A 22,069-nucleotide genomic window follows, 5' to 3' on the forward strand; every position below is an offset into this window, starting at 1 on the left:
ACAGGCATGTATTAAAATTTAACTGCATAAAAAATTTAACTGCATAATCTCATTTCCCATGTTCAGAGAAGTTTCTCAGGACTGAGGAATACTGTTGTAAAGGGGAAAAGTAAATAAACATTGTTGCGTGGCACTCTACTTGCCTTTGTTTCTCTTTGGGAGTAGACATGAGAAAGAAGAGGAATAAATTTTGTATATGCAGGTGTATGAGAGTAGTGAAAAGAGGGAGCAGTCATCTTTTTAGAAGACATTAACTCTGTTTTACAAACAGATTTCTGGGTGGTAAGTCCCTTAGTCTTGAGGAGACAGTTTAATGGAATGCTCTCCAGCCCTGGCAGGATGTAGCACCAATCCACAGTAGAACTTAAGTACTATAACAAAATACATACTCCTGTGCCCTGCAAACCACTGTGAAGGAAAATGAATTTCTGTTGGGTAAGAGGTCAAATGAACACAATTCTTTAAAACTGTAATGTTGAAGGAAAAGATATAAGATGTTCTGTTATAGCCACTGATCAAATGTTTTAGTTCATGAAATGTCATCACTTACATGTTTTAAGTAGCTTTTAATGTAATCTTAGAACAAGGATTTCCTTCCTTTTCCTCTGCCCCTCGCCCTTAATGTCTCTTTTCTTTTTTTTTTCTTTTTAGTGAAGTACAACTGACAGATAACATTAATTTCTTATTTCTTGCCTATTAAAAGTAAAGTCCTTTTCCTTTAGTTAAAAATACAAATTTTTTGCTGTGTCCAAGGCATCTCAGATTGAATCACTCAGTTGTACAGCACCACCATCCATGAAGCCAGACCATTTCTGAGAATATTGACTGTTGTTACAAGCTCTTTTGCACTGAGTTATTTGATTTTTATGAAGATAAAATCTGATGAAATTTCTTACCGTATGAATAATTTGGTGATTTTAAGATTTTAAGGAAAATACATTTTTAAAATTTTAAGTGAAACAGGGAAGGGAGAACGTTAATCTTTGGTATGTCTTTTTAATTTTCTACTTTGTGACTCCATTAAAAAAAGAAACCAACTCTGTAATTTTGAAGTAGAGATTCTGAAATTACCACTTTTCTAAAAATACCACTTACAGCTGAAACTTAATATATCTAAGCATTTTAGTTCTGGGGATGATACATATTTTCATAAAGATGTATTTCCAAATGGAAATAGCACTGAGGCTTCTGAAATAGGGAACCTTTCCAAAACAGGCTTGTGGTTGCCTGGGTGAAGAATATTAGGTTGCAACACTCAAAAAGGAAATCCTGGCATAGGAAGCAATTGATGAAGGGCAAATATCCAGAGTCTAATGATGCTTTTAGAGGCACTTGTGTGGGCCTGCACGCAAGGCCTCGCCAATACCTCTCAAATTAAATAGCGTATGCCCCGTAGTGTGCTGCGCCATGCGTATGCTTCCATCTTTGTTTCTGTTCTACATAATCTATCATTCTTATTTTTAATCTTCTATAAGTACTAGTCATCGTCCTAGTGAGAATTGCAGCCTTTTCTCGGTCTGCCCTTTGTGAATATGTCATTATAATAAAGCAGCAGGGCAGCTTTATGGTGTTTTCAAAATCAAGTTCATCAGCACTTTTAGACCATCGGTTTATTATTTAGTGTCATTATTAGGACTAGGAATACTGAATATTTTATAACTCTAATTTTATGAAAGATTTTTCTCCTTTTTCTCTAAGTGTGGTCAGGGGTAGAGAGGTGGTATTCTCATTTTGTAACAGGAAGCTAATGCCGAAGAGAGGCTGCGTGAAGACTGGAGTCACATAGATGGGGGGAAAGGAAAACCAACATCCTGGTTTGTAAAGTTTTTTAGCCTTTAGCGCAAGTTCTTTCCTTGTACAACGGTAGAGGTACAATGTGTTCCGGGCTATTCTTGTTTAAATGGAACTCTTTATATACAGATTTTCTTTTCAAAACAAGAAACATCTGAGTTATAAAAAGGTTTGACCGAGGAAATGATTCTGGCCCTGTTTTTACAACTATCTCCGATCTCAGAATCTCTCAAAATAATTTTTAAATTGGTTTATGCCATTTGGGAGGAGAAGAAAAATTCACAGAAACAAACTTACCTGATTGTGCAAGTCCAAAAGAGTTGAAACTCACAGTATTCAAGCTTTAGTAACATTGCTGCAGCAGATACCTACTTATTAAACTATTTTATTTTATTTTAATTAAATTTGACCTCTGTTTTAAGTCAAAAGGTACCATCAGTCTACTTAATGTTGAAAATGTTAAGGTTTTTTTTGTTTGTTTGTTTTTTGGAGACTTCACTTATTACAAGTATGGAATTTTGGCTTTGGGGAAGAGGGGACCTGAACCAGGATGTGAACTAGATGCTACGGAGGGCATTCGGGGGAGGGCTCTAAACTCCCTGAAATATGTGCAAAACATTGGGGGGGGGCGGGGCAGGTTCTTTAGTTCTTCATTATGATCTCAAAAGGGTAAGTGAGACATACTCCCTCTCCCTAGTGGTAAGATCCATGAGCTAAATCAGTCCTTATATAAGGTTGGAATATAAAACATTGTATTTTCCCCCTCAAATGAAGAGGGCCACATATGAATCCTTTTCTTCAAAACGGTGCTTTAAAAGCCAGAAGTGTTTGCTGGGGATTGTTCTCAAACAGATCATAATTTATAAATGGAAAGAGATATGGTAGATTACTCTTGCATTCTGTCGGAAAGTTAATAAACTTCACAAGCTGTAGTAAGTACGGGTTACAAATTAGTTCCTTTCTGAAACATTAGCCATTTCACAATTATTTTTGAGGACTAAGTACTCTAGTTATAAAAGCCAAACATAGAAACAAATCTTGAGGCTGGAGCAAAGGGAAAAGTCCCTCAAAGGAGCTCAACTCACCATTAAAACCCAGCCAGTGTGCCAGATTGTAATGATTTAAATCACTAATGAAATTCATGTTATTTGAGACGTTTTTTTTTTTTTTTTTAACATTAAGTGTGGTAGTAATTTTCCAGTAGTCAAATTTAATGAAAACATTTACTCATGTAAATCGGAGCTTTATTTTTATATATTAGCTTTACTGTTTTATTTGTTTTTACTAAAAATAGTCACTCTCTTCTTTATATTTGCTCATGGAATCTTTCAGAACCACTTCTAGAAATGGCATCATTTTGCCATAAGTATTTTGTTTTCTCCCCCATCTAGTTTTTATGAAGTAGTGCTAACTCTGCCTTAATTTGATTTGGCATCCCTGCAATTGAACATTTGTAAGTATCGTGTATTATGGCCCATCTGGGTTGTCATAGAAACCAAAGACCTCCATCCTCTTCCCTCTAGTTAAAAATGGAATGCAAACAGGGCTTCAAAGTGACGTTTTTCTAGTACGAGTGACAGCCCTGTGAAGTGCAGAACAGAAAGGTTTCTTATTGGTTTTATTCTCCCATGGCCTACCGTACCGGTTAACTCTGATGCGCAGCTTTTCTCTTGAAAATCTGGCAAGATACTAATGGAATTTTTAAAATGTAAGCATCAGGGGGGGAACAAGAATGCAGTTAATCCTCTTCCTGCTCTTTTCTTAGACAAAAATGCAGTGTTGGCTGGCAATGTTTTTGTTTTCTTCTCTGTGTTATTAGCTGGTCTGTTGAAGCTGTGGGACACGTGGCGGAAGCACGGATTAGTCACCACAACTGCGGCTTTCATTATCAGGCTTGTTATTTATTTCTCAGGTCAGGTGAATGTGGTTTTCTCTCATTAGAACCTACAGGCCCATTGGTTAACTACATGGCAGTAATTTATTAGAGCAGAAATTTGTTGAAACGGCAGCTGTAATGGCCTGTCATTGGACCTGCTACTAAAATATCGTAGAGCCCCGTTTCCACCACCTGGGTAGTCACAGAATCCTTGCCTTTGATGGTTTTTCAACTTCTGCGTTCCCTTCAGCTTCTGTATCAGAGCAGAACGTGACTTCTGTGATGTTTTGCTCCTAAACAGCTGTGTTAATAAATTCTAGTGTGTGATTTCAGTTGTGTTAGCAAAATATCTGGGTCTGATGGCCAGAGAGACGTTGAACTGTTTGGTGTGGCATTACTCAGAGTTTAGAGTGTCAGATTCTTATTTTGACATAGGTTTTGAATTTAGAAAATGACACAAATAGTGACCTCTGACTGTGAAACAAATAATGAAAAACTGGCATCCAAATGTATATCCTAGTAGGAGTGTTGCAGAAACGTTGGACTAAAATAATTAGTTGCAATGGATAAGTTTTTGGTCCGTTTTAAATCTGCTTGTTTTCAGAAGTAAAACATTGAAGTCCTTAACATACAATTTGACTGTTAGCTAGTTTCTGGTCATTGTGTACTTTCTTATTTTTAGTCCCACATCTCAACTAATGGTAATTTTTAGCAATGAATTCAGAAGTGTTATGAGTATTATCATATATTGATGAAAGACACCCAGCAACTCCTAGTAGAGTATACGTAAGAGGTAGGGGTTTAGTGGCTATTCTGTCTAAAGGTAAGAGGATGTAGGGGCGCCTGAGTGGTTCAGTCATTACGCATCTGACTCTTGATTTTGGCTCAGGTCATGCTCTCACAGTTCATGAGTTCAAGCCCTGTGTTGGCTCTGCACTGATAGTGTGGAGCCTGCTTGAAATGCTTTCTCTCTCTCCCTCCCTGTCTTCTCCTCCCCATTCTCTCTAAGTGAATAAATAAACAAACAAACAAAATGAAAAAAAATAAAGGTAAGAGAATGTAGTTTCCAAATAACGCTGTATTCCTTGGCGTGTAGTGTGGAAGTGAATAATTTGTTTTCATAGCATAGAGTGGGAAATGAAGTAGCAGTTTCTTCTTGTTAAGCATGTTGCTTTCTTCTTTAAAGTTTACAGTCTTTGCTTATGATTTGATGATGCCATTTGTTTTTTGGTTTTGTTTTTGTCTTTTTGCAAGTAGCAAGTGGTTGGAAGTGTTAATATGCTAGCCTCAACTCTCCAGTCAATTTAAAAATTAGAATCTTCCCTCGATCATTATTTCCATTTATCAGGATCTGTTAAAAACAACAACAACAACAACAACAACAACACAAGACTAGGGATGTTGCCGGTTGTTTAGTAAATGTCATATTACCACCAGCCTTGCAGAAGGTTGTGACTTTGCCTTAGCACAAAGGAATGGGACAGGCATTTCTATTTACCGTGACTATGACTCATCCTCAGGAGAAAAGTTAAGATATTTGTGTACATAGGAAACAGTAGGGCCTTGAATGAAATGAAATGTGATGAATTTCTTATTCACTAAGAGGCAGAAATTCTCATGTAGGTATCAGTCTCTCCTCTCTCTCATCCCTCTGCTTTGTCATCACCGGTTACTGGTTGCTAATAAGCAACATAATACTTGCTTAATACTTGTCTGATCTGTGTTTTTAGGTATATTTTTGCGCAGTTCTCCCTTCTCTTAACCACCAATCTAGTAGCTGTTCAGCTCTTTTTACATTACATATTTTTCTTTCGGGTCCTGCACAGATACATTTTTTAATTTCCTTTCTAAAAATAGACATCCATTTTTCAAGTACAAGTATTAGAAACAAGATAGGTTAATTCTATATTTGATTCTTCAAGAGCAGTCTTCTAAAATGTAAAGAATAGGGCCCAATGGAAGTGGATATATATGACTTTCATTGGGTCCATATTTGTTTATCTTCATAATAAGGGGCCTATAATCAGTCACTAGCATCTGTGTTTGCCTTAGTCCATTTCTCCAAAGTAATAGTTTTAATTATTATTGATAGCCTATTTTAAAATAAAAAAAAATTTTAACGTTTATTTTTTGAGAGATAGAGACAGAGTGTGAGCAGGGGAGGGGTAGAGAGAGAGGGAAACACAGAATCCGAAGCAGGCTCCAGGCTCCAAGCTGTCAGCACAGAGCCCGACGTGGGGCTCAAACTCATGAACTGCGAGCTCATGACCTGAGCCGAAGTCGGACACTTAACCGACTGAGCCATCCAGGCGCCCCTGGATTTTATTTGTTTTAATTGTTTTTATTTTATTTTATTTTAATGTTTTTGTTTTATTTTATTTTAATTGTTTTTCTTCCCCCAAGATTTCCTTGGAGTTAGCATTGCTCAAAATGTACACTGTCCCGGGTTTGATCTTGTCCTCTGCCCGTGGCTCCACTTCTTCTGTTGCTTGCTCTCTGTTTACATATTTTTAAAAAAATCTTCCAATAATTTTGCTTATTAATATTCCATAAGAAATGTTATAGTTCTTTTGCACATACATCTTCTATTTCCTGAAACACTGTGTAAACTTTTGAAGACTATAACTTTAATATTATACCACATCAGCAGATACAGTCCTGTATACTCTGTAGGTAAGTTCAATAAATCTTGTCCTCAAACCTTATACTCCCCACCATCCCATTCATAGCCCTAACATCCTTTCAGATCTAAGATGAACGAGTGATTAGCAAAGTAAATACAAAACAGCAAGCAAATTGTTAGTTGTGTTTGATTCAAAGGATGTTCTGAGAACCTTTTCTAACACTGCTTTAAATGTGTGTGCTAATCACACAGATGGAAACCCATCTATGAGTAAGTTGCCTATCTTTAAAACAAGGAAGGCTAGAATGGTTTGTATTTGCAGTCCATGCCCTTGTCCTCTGTGATTCAGTCATCTTTTTAGCCTCTCACCACAGTAGTACATGTATATTCCTGAGCAGCAGCCTGATTGCTGCTGATGGTACTAAAATGTTTTGATAGGAGCAGAAATGCGCTGCCACCTTCCTCACGGGCCCAGCGTTCAGAGATGACCTGTTTGCACGTGGGCCTGCGGTGTATCATTTTTTTGTACGAGAGCAGGAGAATAAGGTGTGACTCTAGTTGATTGAAGTGGTAGTTTTAGATTCCAATAAGAGGACCTATTGCTGGTGAGGGAGGTTGAAATTGCAGAATGAGTTTGCAGCGTGAGGCAGGTCTGCCCAGCGGCAGGTTGATTTCCACCGGGCAACAAGCAGCACACGTAAACAGATGGCCCAACAATGAGTCAGAGCGACAGATCCTGAGCAGATACATTGGCTTTCACCTGATCCTTAACATGGTTATAGAGAAGGGAACTTTAATTTGTCTGCCACTCTCAAAACTGAAAAAAAGTACTTAGTGAATGAAATTTTATTCACTGGGAAATGGAAAATATGCATTAGTAGGCAGAGAAGAAATCTGATTGTCACTGGATCTGGACATTGAAAAACCAATGTTTTCAGGAGCTGCTTCCTTAGGACTAGGTTTGCTTTATCTTTCGGCATATCTTTTGGCATATTCACCATCATTATGCTGAATGCTTCAGCATGTAATGTGCAGCACGAAAACATTAAAACTGTACCTTAGATATTGGGTTTTAAGGAATTATGAACTTTAGTTGGAAGCACAAATCTGATACCTGTGTTAAGAAAAGCATTTTTAAAAAAAAATTTTAATGGTTATTTATCTTAGAGACAGAGACAGAGTGCAAGTGGGGGAGGGGCAGAGAGAGAGGGAGACACAGAATCGGAAGCAGGCTCCAGGCTCTGAGCTGTCAGCACAGAGCCCGACACGGGGCTCAAACTCATGAACCATGAATTCATGACCTGAGTCGAAGGTGGGCACTCAACCGACTGAGCCACTCAGGCGCCCCAAGAAAAGCATTTTTAAAAAGAATACTGTAATACTGTAAGTATCTTCAAAAAACATACAGTTATGTAAGTTTGTAATGGTATTAAGCAAAAGGAAAATATTAATGGAAAAAAACGTTTAGTTTCAAACATAAAGCATAGAAAAAAGGAAGAGGTATAGTAGAATTCCCAGATCTAATCATCCATCTTCAAAATGTAAATATAAACAATCATTTCTCTGCCAGACATTTTCAGAAGTACTAAGCATCTCATTAATTTTCAAAAACAAGATTCTGCTGTAGTTTTATAACTCTAGAACAGTGTTTTCAGTATAAGATTTGATGAAGGAAATACTGTACCACTTGAGTTCCTATGCTTTAATTCTCTCGTTATCAGGTTACACTTACCATAAACCAATCTTCAGTTGTATACACTTGCCACAGAAAGCGAGGTAGTAGTGAGTAGCATCGTTGGGATGTGAATAGCATCATTGACCTTCCTTAGGTCACTGTGGCTAGGGATGTACCCAGAAACACAAACTATCATGATGGAAACCTTATTCTGAGATGTGTGAGGACTGTGGATGCCATTAGTTAAGGCAGAGGTATAAATATAGCTACCTTTTGTTTCCCAAATAATTGGGATCCTATTCAAGATTAATTGTGCCAGCACCTACTTCCCCAATTGGCTTTCGGTTTATCTGCTCAAGCATGTAACACGTAGCCTTTGCTCAGCCACTAATCTACCTTTTTGCATATGGAAAGTAGCATTCCGGGTGCTGCATTAAAAACTACAGGAGAATGAATTATTAATGGAATAGGTCTCTTTCTTTCTCTCTCTCAAAAAGGGAAATCATTTATGTGGCCACTGTCAAGAAGGATAGAGATAGACTTAGTGCTAGTTCTTAACCAATTTTTTTTTTTAAATGAGTTAGTGGGGAATATGTAAGGAGAAATACCTTCGCACGTATATTACCTTCACAACGTGCAGCTTTGTAGACACCAGTGTGATCTAATTGTAATATAGATCACCCTGTTAATTGTGTCACCCTGTAAGCTTTATTACACCGAGTACATTTCTTACAGGATCCCACGTTATCAGAGGTTAGAAAAACAACAATAATAAACCTGGAGTTTTCATATTGTAAAGATGACCAGAGGATTTTCAAATCACTTTTGGTTTAAATCAGTTCCCATTATCTGTTTGCTGGTTTCGGGCTTTACATGTTCAGCTTGTTTTTGTCCACACATGTATAATTGAGCTGAGTATGTGTGCCGATAAGTAAAGGAGCCGTGGAGCTGCCTTGAGCTTCTGCTTAAGTCTGCAGCATTAAAGTGTTTCTTTTGTTGCGTGTGCTGGTCTTGCAGACTCTGTAGAGCCTTATCAAATGCAGCCAGTTGGTGCTGCTGGTATGAAAGCACAGGGGAGCTCTCATGTGGAAGGTTAATGGAGTGTAATTATAAAGAAAAATGAACTGCTCAACCACTCTATCTCACTCTACCTGCACCAAGAGTGACAAGTGCTCTGATCTTTTGTAAACCCGGGAGCAGAGGTTTAACTATCTAAAATTATGACAGTATAACTGTCACACAAACAAACACCCTGTGAAGTATAGGCATGCACCCCTGTGTGGGAATGATTCCTTCCTGTTACAGGGTGTCTCACTTAGGAAAGGAGCACCTTCAGCCACCAAGAAAAGCTGCATGTTAAACATTGTACTTTCGTGTCACTTCTTCTTTTCCAGTCAATTTGTTCCATTTTCCTTTCCTAAATATGCCTTCTCCCCTCTGATTAGTGGCAAGGCTGACAGCCTGCACACGAGTAGGTCCATTCCGCTGTATCCATCAGACAACAAATACCCTTGCTTTCTCCAAGAAGGCCCATCTTACCTGCCCTCACAGCCACCCTTAAAACAACTGGGTTCTTTTAAAGGAGATGGGAGCAGTCATCTCTCCTCACTCGCAGCTCCCAAACAGAGTAGGCTATAGGAAGTTCAAGTACCACCTGACAGGTCTTTCTCCCAGGATCTATGTGTGGCAGAGAGATTACACACATTTCTACAGGCTCGAGATGGAGTTAGACCCTTATGTCCTTCCGTTGAAAATATTTCACAGGAAATATTTAGTAAGGAAAATTGCAGCTGGGAGAGACAAGGACAGAGAAGGACCAAGAAGACATTCAAAGGGTGTGATGACTAGACAGATCTCTGTTACTCGTGTGTCACATTGCCAGTGAACGTTGCAAAGTCGTCCTGCTACTGGAACAGCTGAAGGGTAAGCGGAGCGGATTGCAGAGCTGGGTTGATTTAGTGCTTTTGCCAGCTCAGCACAGAGTTGAAATAAGGTGTTGCGGAACGATGCAACAACACAAAACCCCTGACACCTTGTTCTTACCAAGTCTGAAGCACAACCACTCTTGGCGAGGCCGTGCTGCCTACTGAAATAAGCAAATGCAGCATCACGTCCATTAGGCCTGTGGAGACTAAGCAGAAGTGATGGCTGTGTCACTTGCACAGCAGTCTTATTGACTGAGCCCTGGTCTTACACGATGGGTGGGGGAGGAGCATCCGGGATTCCTCGTAGCAGCTCTGAAAGCGGGGAGGCTGATTTTAAAACCTCTCTGTGTGGTTTATAATGCTGTTTCCCCAGTCCCTTTGCATCTGGGTTTTGATCATCTGTGCTCTGTTTTAAAAGCAGAATAGCTGTATGGTTTTTATGGCAGTATGATAAATCTGCTAGTGAACAGAAATTTTAAATCCAGCTTTGTATTAGTGGCTGAGGGGTAAAGTTTGCTGTGATATACTCCTTTAAAAACCCACTGGAACCCAACATTTAACCAGTTTAAATGTGGCCGGTGTCCATTCCGTTTATTAAATTGAAGTCATTGGTCCAGAAGTGAAGCTTTGGCTTGAGGTGGAAAGAAGGTTAGCAATAGAGTCTTAAAATTGTCCATCATACTCCATAGGTGAGGAAGCGTATTATTCTTGTTGGTTTGGCTTCAGCGTGTATCCGGTGTATGCTCCACTGCCAGAGAGAATATCTTTGATGATAGCAATACAATCTCTGACATTTGGGAGCAAGTTATCCAGCACTGCCCAGCTCGTTTAAGAACACTCCCAGCCTTTCCAAGTGCCGCGGGCAGTTTATAGGAAATGTGCCTCAGAGTGGGCACAGTCCGTGTAGTTGGCTCCAGACCGATCTCTTGAGCTGTCCATGCCTCACCTCTGGCGGTCCCATTTCCAACCTTGACTGCGTCCTACGGCTTCTCTCCTGCTTGGCGCCTCAGTTTGTTGCACAGCTTACTTCCTTGGCTTTCAACAGCCTGTCATTGTTTCCTGGCGGTTTCCTGTATCTAGAGACTGATGTCCAGCAAAGGACATCTCTCCCCCTTGGCTCATCTCCCCACACCAGTATATTCTACATTCAGTCCACTTGGATACCACCCAACCTCCTGTCAGCCCCAGAAGTGTTGGCTCAGACAAATGAGCTCCAGCTCTTTGTTCAGTGAACAGAGCTTCATTCAGACTAGTTTCCAGAGGATAAGGATTCCATATTCTAGTGCCTGTTTTACTATTAGGTAACTGTGTAACTTCTGGTGAGCCATTGCTCACCATATGCCTCAGTTTCTCTGTCTGAGTCCATGACGCTTGCTCAAATCCACCCTACCCTACACAGTTGTGAAAATCTTATTTGGTAAGAGGGTAAGAAGATGTACAAGTGTAAAGTGTTATGTACATGTACGAATGATTACTTCAGCTAAAAATATCACACCATTAGGAAAATTGTGGAAAGCGGTACCATCATTTTTCATCTAGGGTTCACTCAGAAAGTTAAATTCTTGAAAGTTTATTAAATAATCCGTATGTTGATAACGTGAATTCCTCTTTTCTTAATCACATAAATTAAATGATTTTGAAAAGTCTCAGTACTCAAAAACAAGAACCAGTCAATGGAGGAGACGTTTCTAGTGTTCTGGTTGGATTCCAGATACCAAATCCAAGTGATGATGTTTTGCTTACGATAATTCCCTGGACAGCTTCAACAAGGTAGTTTTCATTTTTCTGACCTCTGCAATGTGGCTGTTTTAAGCAGCTGCTTTCTTCAGCCCTGGAGACAGCCCCAGTTGGGTGGTAGAGAAACTGATTCCAGTGCATTCTTAGGTCAGTGTCACATGATGGGGAGAGGCTTAAATTATCTGTAAGGTCCTTTAAGCTGTTGTGATAAAGTTAGCACATTTATGGAACACATTATTACTAAATTTTTCATTCTTTTATATTTTGCAACATCATTTGTCTCTCTTCTGTCTTCAGATATTTTATCTTAACCATATTCTTCTCAGTGCCCATTGATTACTTGCTTCGTATGTCTGCACCTCTCCCCACAGACATCACACCCCAGCCCTTTTAAGGGGTAAGATTTTAATTAACCAGAAAGCCATTTTAATTTTCTGGTTATCTGAAATCCTTTTTGACTCCCCTCCTATTGTTGAACATTTTTCTGAGTAATGGCTGATTTCTCTCCTAGTAACTACAGTTTCAGTGAATGTAATTACTGTTAAGGGATTGAAAACCGGTAGCCCCTGGGCTTAATCTAACCGGCAGAGATACTTTGTTTGCCTGAACAGCATTAAAAGCAGTTCTTACATTAGTGCCTTTACAGGGCTCTCCCTCTCAAGTTGACCTTAGTCCCTGTCACTCCTTATTATCTCATAGCTGGCCTGCTTCGTTCATATACATTTACCTGCCTGTGAGTTTTCAGTCCCAGACTGGAACATTTTTTAATGATTTAGCTTCTTTGTAGTGTGTCGAGATCATCATTATGAGCATTAGTTTTCTGTGTATGGCACTTATAGAAAGTATAGATCAAGAGATTGTATTCTTGCCATTCAGAGATTCGTAGAATTTTAAGCAGAAGAGGATGTTGGAGACTGAGTGGAAAAGCTGAGCCTAAGAATAGGTAAATGTGTGTGTGTGTGTGTGTACAAAATATTTACGAGGTGCCTTTGTGGCTTGCTATACCAGGTAGTATATAGATGTGAGGGTTCCAAGTCCTTACAAACAAGTGAAATAATTAGGGGGCATGCGGGTTGGGTGTGGAACTAGATATGAGGAACAAGAAGTGTTTATTAAGTCTGACTCTACCCCTGGCTTGAGACTTAGGACAAGTCACATAGATGCTCAGAACCTTAGTGTGTCCTACCTGGCAGGCAATATCTATCTGACAAGATTGTGGTTTTCATTGTAACCATGATAGAACTCGCCAGTGCCACATTAGACTGTACCTAAAAGTCAAGAAACTGCTCTGGTACATCCAGACAATGGAATATTATTCAGTGCTTAAAAGAATGAGCTATCAAGCCACAAAAAGACATGGAGGAAATTTAGATGCATATTAGTAAGTGAAAGAAGCCAATCTGAAAAGGCTGCCTGCTACATGATTTCAACTACATGGCATTCTGGAAAAGGCAAAATTATGGGGACAGTAAAATGATCAGTGGTTGCCAGGGGTTAGCAGGAGGGAGGGATGAATAGACCGAGCTCAGAGTGTTTTTTTAAGGCAGTAAAGCTATTCCATAGGTTGCGATAATGGTGGATAAATGTCATTATACATTGGTCAAAACCCATAGAATGAATATACATTAAGAGTGAATCCGGGGCGCCTGGGTGGCTCAGTCGGCTAAGCGTCCGACTTCGGCTCAGGTCATGATCTCGTGGTCTGTGAGTTCGAGCCCCACGTCGGGCTCTGTGCTGACAGCTCAGAGCCTGGAGCCTGCTTCAGATTCTGTGTCTCCCTCTCTCTCTGACCCTCCCCCATTCATGCTCTGTCTCTCTCTGTCTCAAAAATAAACAAACGTTAAAAAAAAAATTTAAAGAGTGAATCCTAGCATTAACTATGGATTTGGGGTGATAGTGATGCGTCAGTTTAGGTTTATCAGTTTTAACAAATGTACCGTTCTGATGGGGATATTGATAGCGAGGGGGAGGGGGTACAGAGGGTATATGGGAATTATCTGTACTTTCTACTCAATTTCACTATGAATTTAAAACTGCTCTAAAAACTAAAGTGTGTTTTTCTAAAAATCAAGGGACTGATCTTATGTTCAGTACGTGTTCTCCTGTCTTCTGACCCTGCACCTCAGTAACTTTGTTGGATGTGGAAACTGGAGAACAGTAGAGGTAAGAAGGGTGAGCTCCACCTTTCGTACTAAGAAGCATGCTGAAAGAAGATAAGAGCAACAAATCATTTTTACTGCAGCCATTCCATCTTTTCTAAACCTTGGAGAGAGAGAGAGTGTGTGTGTGTGTGTAAAAACTAAATATTCGTATAGAGTTGGATTTAGTGGTTTTCATAGCCTGTGAAAACTGTTTTTCTTCACACTTAGGATTTAATAAAATACTTAAGTTCTTTAACCAAATGCTTTTTATTCATTCAGAGATTACTCATGCTTTTCTCCCATGTTGCTGAATCTCTAGCTCTCTTTAACAAAATTTCTAGTACTGACAAGTCAAAACAAAAAAAAGGCAAACCTGCTTGGAAATTCCGAAAGAGGAGTTCAAGTTTCTTCTGTCCCTGATGCAGAAAAGTCAGACTAAACCCAGAGTAGGGCACCTCCCCCTTTGTCACGAGTCTTGGAAGATCCAGTCCCTTGGAGTTACCGTCTCTCATCTTGGCGGCCTCCGTAGGTCGTGGCGTTGCTCCTCTGCGTTGTTTCGCGTGGGGTCTTGTCAGAAAGCAAATTCATAACGCTGTTCGTTTTTCTCTTCACGTGATTGTAACAAATACTTAGTGATAAGTTAAACTACTGAAATAGCGACTACTTTGTGAAATTAAGAGACACTCAGTAAGTAGCTTTGGAATTTTCTTTTAACCCGTGTGTTTAATGCTGTCATGGCAGATGATAACAGTTGGTTTTTTTTGTTTTTGTTTTTGGTTTTTTTTGTTTTTTTTTTAAATTTTTTTTTTTTAACGTTTTATTTATTTTTGAGACAGGGAGAGACAGAGCATGAATGGGGGAGGGTCAGAGAGAGGGAGACACAGAATCTGAAACAGGCTCCAGGCTCCGAGCTGTCAGCACAGAGCCCGACGTGGGGCTCGAACTCACGGACCGCGAGATCATGACCTGAGCGGAAGTCGGCCGCCCAACCGACTCAGCCACCCAGGCGCCCCGATAACAGTTGTTTTTAAACATCCAGAGTGTTGTTCAGGATATACTTTTGTTAAGAGATTTCCCAATTCAAAATGTCAGTGTTTAGTGATTGGTAGGACTTCCTTTTATCGCATGTAAGGAGAATATTACATATCCTCAGAAAATATTTTCTACTTGATGTGTCCTGACATAGTGTATTGTTATAATACTGTTGTCTTTTTCTCTCTTTTAAGAAAAAAAAAAACTGCAGAATTAAGGATTGTTAAAAGATCCCCGCCTTTACCCGTGATTGATTTGTGTCCTGGTACATGCATTCTGCGTAGAATTTGGTTATCTGTTATATTTACCTCTTCCGGCATCTTATTCTATCTTGTGTTTTTGTGGAAAGACGAATTCCTCTCTCGTTGTACCCGGGGCTTGCACAGAGGCAAAGCCATCTTTTAACTGAGCAGTGTCCCATAAAATGGTAGAGGTTTGGGGTTTTGTTCCTCCTTTTCCCTCCGCCCACGTAAGGATCATTACTGTACTTAAATTGTATTTTCATATCCAACTTGTCAGGGACAGCTACTACACAGCAGCCTCCAATCATAATTCTCCTGTGAGGAAAACCAACCAGAGCAGCTTCAGGACAGACCAAAGAGAATTTCTACAGTGTGTGGAACAACTCTGACACTAACAAGGCAATGCTGCCTTCTAAGTTGGGGGAGAGAGCCAGGGAATGATGAATGACAGTCTGCTGGTGTGTGGAGCTCTGTAACACATAGGTACAGAGGGGCATGCATTTTGATAAACTGGAGCCTAATTTGCAAATTAATAGCCTCCATGTCATATCTCGTTGTGGTACAAACACATAGATTCAGGCTCTTTCTTATATTGGCAAAGCAGCGAAATTGTGCAGATTATAAATGGTTCTCATGTGTTTTGTTTTTCTGCTATTCTCATTACTGCATCTAGGGTGTTTGCTGGGTCAGGTTGCATTTAAATTGGACATCTATTTTATGCATTCAGAATATGGCCCTGAACTGCTGTAGAGGTATAAGAAATCTGGGCTGGTACCTAGATTTCTGTACAGGGGAATATACAGGGAAATATTCCCTAATGTGTTTGATTTTTGAGATAAAAAGGCGACAAGTAGCATTCTGTTTCTTAATCCTGTACTTTTTTGGGTGATTGTCATTAAAAAACTAACAAAAATATTTGATTAGATGTTAAAAATCAAGTGATTGAAATACAATTGACATTGGAAGAGAAAGTCACATTTAGTTAGCTGTTGCTCTGAGTTAAAAATTCATACTAGACAAACTCTGTTGTTCACTGGTTACGCATCCCTTATTTTCACATTGCCCTCAATAGTTTTCTAAAGCATTCCCTTCCATTAATTCATTTGATCCTCAGTATTTTTCCGAAGTAGGCAGGACAGTATAGCTTAATGCTTCAAGAAACATGGAGAACTTAAATGTAAACCAAATGGGTTCTGATTTTGGCTCCCTTCGTCTTTTATTGTGGAGAACTATCTTACCGCCACCATTCCCAGCATGCAGGGCTCTTTTTAGTCTGTCTCTGTGTTTATACTATTTTGCCCTCACCTCTGGGTGTGTTACATATTGGAGAACCGTAGTGCTCCGGGGGCCACATCTCTCTCGAGTATAGCAACTACATTTTTTCTTATTTGGTGCAAATAAAGGCAGTTCCCAAGTTCTTAGAAGGGTCCCTCGATTTGGGCAGAGTTTGACTACAGCAGTCTTAGTCTTTTATAGTCACGCATGAGAAGGGGTGGAGTTTATCTGTTAGAGCATGAATGGACTAAGTAAGAAAAATGTAAACCGCATTTCAGTCAGGCTCTCAAATAAAGGGTCTAATCCCCTATGGAGATGGAATATAAATCCCATTGATATGAATAAAAGGTCTAATCTCCTCTGGAGATAGGACGTAAAAACCTACTGATGTAAATGTCTGTGTGTGTGTGTGTTGAAGGAAAAGTAAACCCCAAAGAATTTTTTTTAATTAAAAAAGTAAGCCAAAGTCTAATCAGTACCAAGACATGTGTACTCTCCACCATCTGTTAAGCATCCATGTAGAGAATTTTGAACTTTATTGAAAAAACCGGTAATTCCAACAGCTGCTGTTTCTTAATTCACGTATATTGTACTCTCCTAGTTCCGTGACACTTTGCAGAACTATGAAACGAGTATCAGTGTTCGCAACTCTCTAAGACCAAGCAGACCCTCTTTAGTACACAGCATAAACAGTTCGGTGTATAAGATGAGATGGTTGTAGATACTGCTTCTGTCAAACAGGTGGTATGCTTAAAGGGTATATCCCTTTTTAAAAGGTGTTTTAATAGGTTAGAAACTGTTTAATTTTAACCCCGAAACTGAGTATCGGAGAGTTTGGGGAAAACTTTCTAGTGCCTTACAAAAACAAATAAAATGCAGTTATTTTTAGTTGAGTATATTTTTATATCTGCTGCTGCCAATATTCCTCCTCCTCCTCTGTCAAAATCCTGTCCTGCACGTCTCCCCTAAACATTCCCTCTAATAACTTGAGTGCATATTCTTTCCTTGAATTGCACTTAGTGCATTAGAAAAGGGAGTTTATTGTCCTTTCCTTGTGTTCTTGTTCATGAAATGGTAGACCCTTCACTCAGAGTTCTGTGTGTTTTTTTTTTCCTATTTTCTTTTATTAAACACACTTTTTACCCTGGATTTGATTTTGTCATTAATTTTGTGTCAGTAACACATACACTATTCTTCAGAGCATAATCTGCTTCCTGTGACTTCAGTGTTGATGTATATTGGTGTTACTTATAAATGCAGTGGTTGAATTTCAGACAGTAGAAAACGTGTGTGTGTGTGTGTGTGTGTGTGTGTGTGTGTCCGAGTAAATTCTGACTTCAGCAGATGTAAGTTTCTCCGTGTTAGTTTTTCTATTCACAAAAATTTAGTAGCCCTTGTTCCCTGAGCAGTTGGTACCTGCAAAATTTTTTCACTGCATTTTAGGTAGGAAGATAGGTAAGATTTGTTCTTGACTTTCTGTATTTGTGAAAAGTTTCTGTCTCTGGCATGAAGGGTGCAGGTTCTGTTTTCATATTGTATGACTGATTCGCGCAGGGGACAATGGATGCATTTTTAAGGCAGTACCGTGTAAGATGTCTGAGTGGGTGTGGCCCTCTCATAATTGATATAAAACAGATAATGCAGAATGGAACACAGACAAGTTGAGTGACTGATCCCTGACATGCAATTATGGAGGGCAGGGCCCTGCACCTGGAGTTCCTTTGGAGAGAAGCTTTCTAAAATTCGTGTGACAATTTGATGGAAATAAAGTGGTGGCTTGATTGGAGGCGTGGGGGCTGTCCTGCCATCTCTCCATCTCCCTTCTGTATTGACTGGTGCCATGGGACTTGGAGTGATTGACTTACGTAGCTGAGACACGAACCCGAGTTTCTGTTGAGTTGGACCTACAGACTTCTGCGTTTTTCTTTGGGATCCGTCTTGCTGTTGTGGGAACACGTTGATAGTATCGCTGAATGTCACAATATTGATCACCGTGACTACCTGTCTCAGAAACTGCGACTTGAAGTGTTACAGGCTCTGTGAACTCTTCTGCCCGAACAAGCCTTGATAAAACCTAGTGATGAGAATGTCAAGGGAATCTGAGGCTTGGAATTACATGCTGGGTTTACGGAGCAGTTCTTGACAGATGAATTGATTGGAGGGGGCGGTCCTAGCCATTCTGGACACTGGGCCCACTGGCCTATTGTTACAGAAAATACATTAAGGAAAGAAGATGATAAGTTACTGACTTTTCTCCCTCCCTTCTGCCTTCATTCTTTGCCGTTTTTCCTTCCTCATTGCCTTCTCTCCCTGCTCCCTTTCCTTTTTAACTTTCATTAACTTATTAGTCAGTGACAAATGGCCAGTTTGTGACACTTAGCCTTTTTTCAAAGCTTCAGGTTAATGTTCCAAGATAATTAGCTACATTTCAAGGTCTCCTTTATATGTGAATAGCATTGAAAGTACCAAATTGTTTATTTTGTATAACCTTCACTAATGACCAGCAGAAGTCCTTGCCGAATCAGAAGTCATGATTTCTTTGTTTAAAACACGTAATAATAAAAGTATAGGCTCCTTTCCTGTAGAGATGAGAGGATGCTTAAGAACTTTGTTTGATACAGCATGTAGCTAAAATTTACGAAATTTGGTAGCAGTATGCTCTCACTGCCACCCAGAACTAGTACTCCTCCAGGTCAGGGTCCTGCTGGAGTTAAAGTGACTGGTGTGTTTGCCAGCACTGCAGGACTAAGCTCTAGAACAAGACTGGACTGTGGAACTTAGAGAAGCCAGCTAAAGTGCACGACAACTCTCCCTTTATTAGCTAGTCCTTAAAAGAGTATACAGGGCTTCTGCACACCTGAATGCCTCCACTGCTAGAGCTCACCTAACTTTAGATTGTTGGTTTTCAAAATGCGGCGATAGATGTTTAAGTGACAGAAGGCATCAGTGCTTCCCTCAGACCCTGATTTTTTAAAAAAATTTCATAGGCATACACAACCCCACACTTGGTATTCCTCTAATGCGAACATAGCAAGGAGTGCAGGAGCAATGCATTTTCTGTGTGGCACTCTGAAATATACCAGAATCTTCTTTCAAAGAAAATTTTGCCCAGTTTGTACGACCTGACCTGTGTCCAATCTGCAGGGCTTTCTTCTCTTCCTGGTTTTTTGTTTTTTTGGTTTTTTTTTTCCTTCTCTCAAAGACTAATCTAAGTTTGCAAGTATTTTGATCCCTATGCCTCCCCACTGGTTCTACAGGCTTTGTTTCAAGCCCTGGGGGAGGAACAGTTGTGAATGTACTGTGACTCACTGACTCCCACTTTCGTGATTCTGGTTCTGATTGGTCGTCACCTTGTTCTAGCCATATGGCTGCCTAGTACTCTAGCCTGCATCCCTTTCTCGTTCTTTCCCCTACTGTTCCCTTCTGTTGTACACAACACCGGGAGTGGGTTCCGGGCTTTGTCTCTTGCTTCTGGTTTACCCCAGTTAGGCAGTAAGTAGGAGGGTGCACTGTGTTTCCCAAGGGTGGCCGTAGAGGAAAAAATACCCTTTCCTTTTGTGCCTGGTATAGTAATTACTTCGTTTCCTGTGCTGTTTTTGTTCAAAGTTTATTTTTTGGCAGGTGTCACATTTGTGTTATATTACTTCCTCATGGTTTCTCTCCTTCCCCTGATTTAAGCTATTTTTTCTTTTTCTTTTTTCTCTTTTCTTTTTTCTCTTTTCTTTTCTTTTTTCTTTTCCTCCCCTCCCCTCCCCTCCCCTCCCCTCCCCTCCCCTCCCCTCCCCTCCCCTCCCCTCCCCTCCCCCAACTTATTTGTTACTGTGTTTCTTTAATGCTGGTTATATGTTAGGGAGGGGAACTGAAAGCAACTGTAAATAATTATTTAATTGTTACGTGTCTTACTGTTCTGGCGGTCACCGCAAATCTACACGTGATACTCAAAATTATCTGTAGCACCATCTCTACCACTTTTCCTTCTAAACTGTGTCCGTTCAATTACTCTTTCTTTTATACTGGAGAAATAGGATTTTGAAGACCTGAAAGTTAATTTTTTATAAGAATTTGATATTTTTATTAATTTGCATTTCTATTCTGCAGACGGCTTCTGCAAAGACTTTGGACTCTGCATCTTTTTTTTTTTCCTTTGTAATATTTAACTACTCAAAGAGGCAGTGATAGCAGAGTATAAAGTTTAGACTTTCCCCACCAAAAGTGGCCTTTATATGATATTTTCATTGTCTAAAAAGTGTGATAAAAGTATAAAAAAAAAAGTCTCTCAAGGACGTATTTTGTACTGGGGCTCCTGGGTGTCTCAGTCAGTTGAGTGTCCAAGTTCAGCTTGGGTCATGATCTCCCAGCTCATGAGCTTGAAGCCCCACATCAGGCTCTCTGCTGACAGCCCAACACAGAGCCTGCTTAGGATCCTCTGTCTGCCTCTCTTTCTGCCTCTCCCGTTTGTGCGTGCGCCCAAGCACGCACGCACGCGCGCTTTCTCTCTCTCAATAATAAATAAACATTAAAAAAAAAAGGATGTATTTTGTACTGACCTAAAGTTTTTAAAAATCCATTTTGTAAATATTTTAATATTCAAATATGTTAAGCAAATAACCTTACAAGTTTGAATTCTTGGGAGAATATGTGCAATGAAATTGGTTAGAATCATAAGCAGGAATTTGAAAATCAACCTGGCCATATGGTTTTACTTAATCCTTTATTTAAAGATCTTCACTTGCTTATTTTTCTCCGTTCATAATCTGTATTGGAAAATGGCAGTCTCTTTGATCAGAAATAGCAAATCTCAGCTGGTGAGCTCACTTGAACGTGTGAGGAGTGCCGTTTATACCTCCTTCCAGCCATTAGGGCAAGAGAAGCAGTCCAGGTCTGGCCCCAAATGGTTGTGTTTTGGTTTTGGTTTTGGTTTTATATTACATGTTCTCGGAGTCATTTGCTGGTCTCTGGTCCCGTCACTTTATACATCCTGTGAAGAGACATTTACTTAGCCGCATAATCCTAGCCCAGAGCATAGTTGTGAACAAAATGCCCTTGCTTCATGGAGCCTACGTTCTGTTGAAATATATTAGAGTAATGAAAGTATCCAAATACGCATTTTTCTGGGGTTGGAACAGGGTCTAGAAAATTCAAAAAAACCTTAGGTTTAAGTTTTTCATCCCACGTAAGTAAATTGCTCCTCTGCCTAAACAAACGTGTGTTTTCACAGATCCTACCCCAGCAAAGAGGTCCTGCTCACGCGTTACACATTTAAGTAATTTAGAATGACTATTGTTCGTGTTGCATATTTCTGGGATCAAGTTTTCTCTGTTTAAAAGTCTGCTTAATGTTCGAAACTGAGATAGAAACATGTCTGTTTGAATAACGGAAATTAGTATGGCCGGTGTCTGTTTTATCAGGTATAAAAAGTAAAATGACCAACAATGTACCAGTCACAGTTGTGAGTACTTTACACCCAGCAGCTTGTTTGGTACTCATTAAGAACCCTACGGATATTGTTAATCACCACATTTTACGGAACAGGAAATTGAGACACAGATAGGTTAGGTAACTTGATGAACATAGAACTGGTAAGTAGCAAAACTTGCAAAAGCAAATTTGTATCTCCAGAGTCATGTCTTCAGTGCTGTGCTGTCTTGCCTTTCCAGACTAGCATGCCAAGGTAATAACAGTCAAGGAATCTGAGCTCTGCTCTGTGATCTCCATTATCTTTCCTTCTCATCCATGTGGCTCAGTTTCCCTC

At 39.8% G+C, this 22,069-nt stretch overlaps 1 protein-coding gene across 18 annotated transcripts in view; it reads left to right on the forward strand.

Annotated features, from left to right (window-relative positions):
- Positions 1-22,069, forward strand: part of PHF21A (PHD finger protein 21A) — a 194,697-nt gene that overhangs the window by 119,108 nt on the left and 53,520 nt on the right. The gene's annotated exons all lie outside the window — the stretch shown is intronic.

Source organism: Panthera pardus, unplaced genomic scaffold, assembly GCF_024362965.1.
Source record: "Panthera pardus isolate Hobbes unplaced genomic scaffold, ASM2436296v1 HiC_scaffold_12, whole genome shotgun sequence".
NCBI lineage: Eukaryota > Metazoa > Chordata > Mammalia > Carnivora > Felidae > Panthera > Panthera pardus.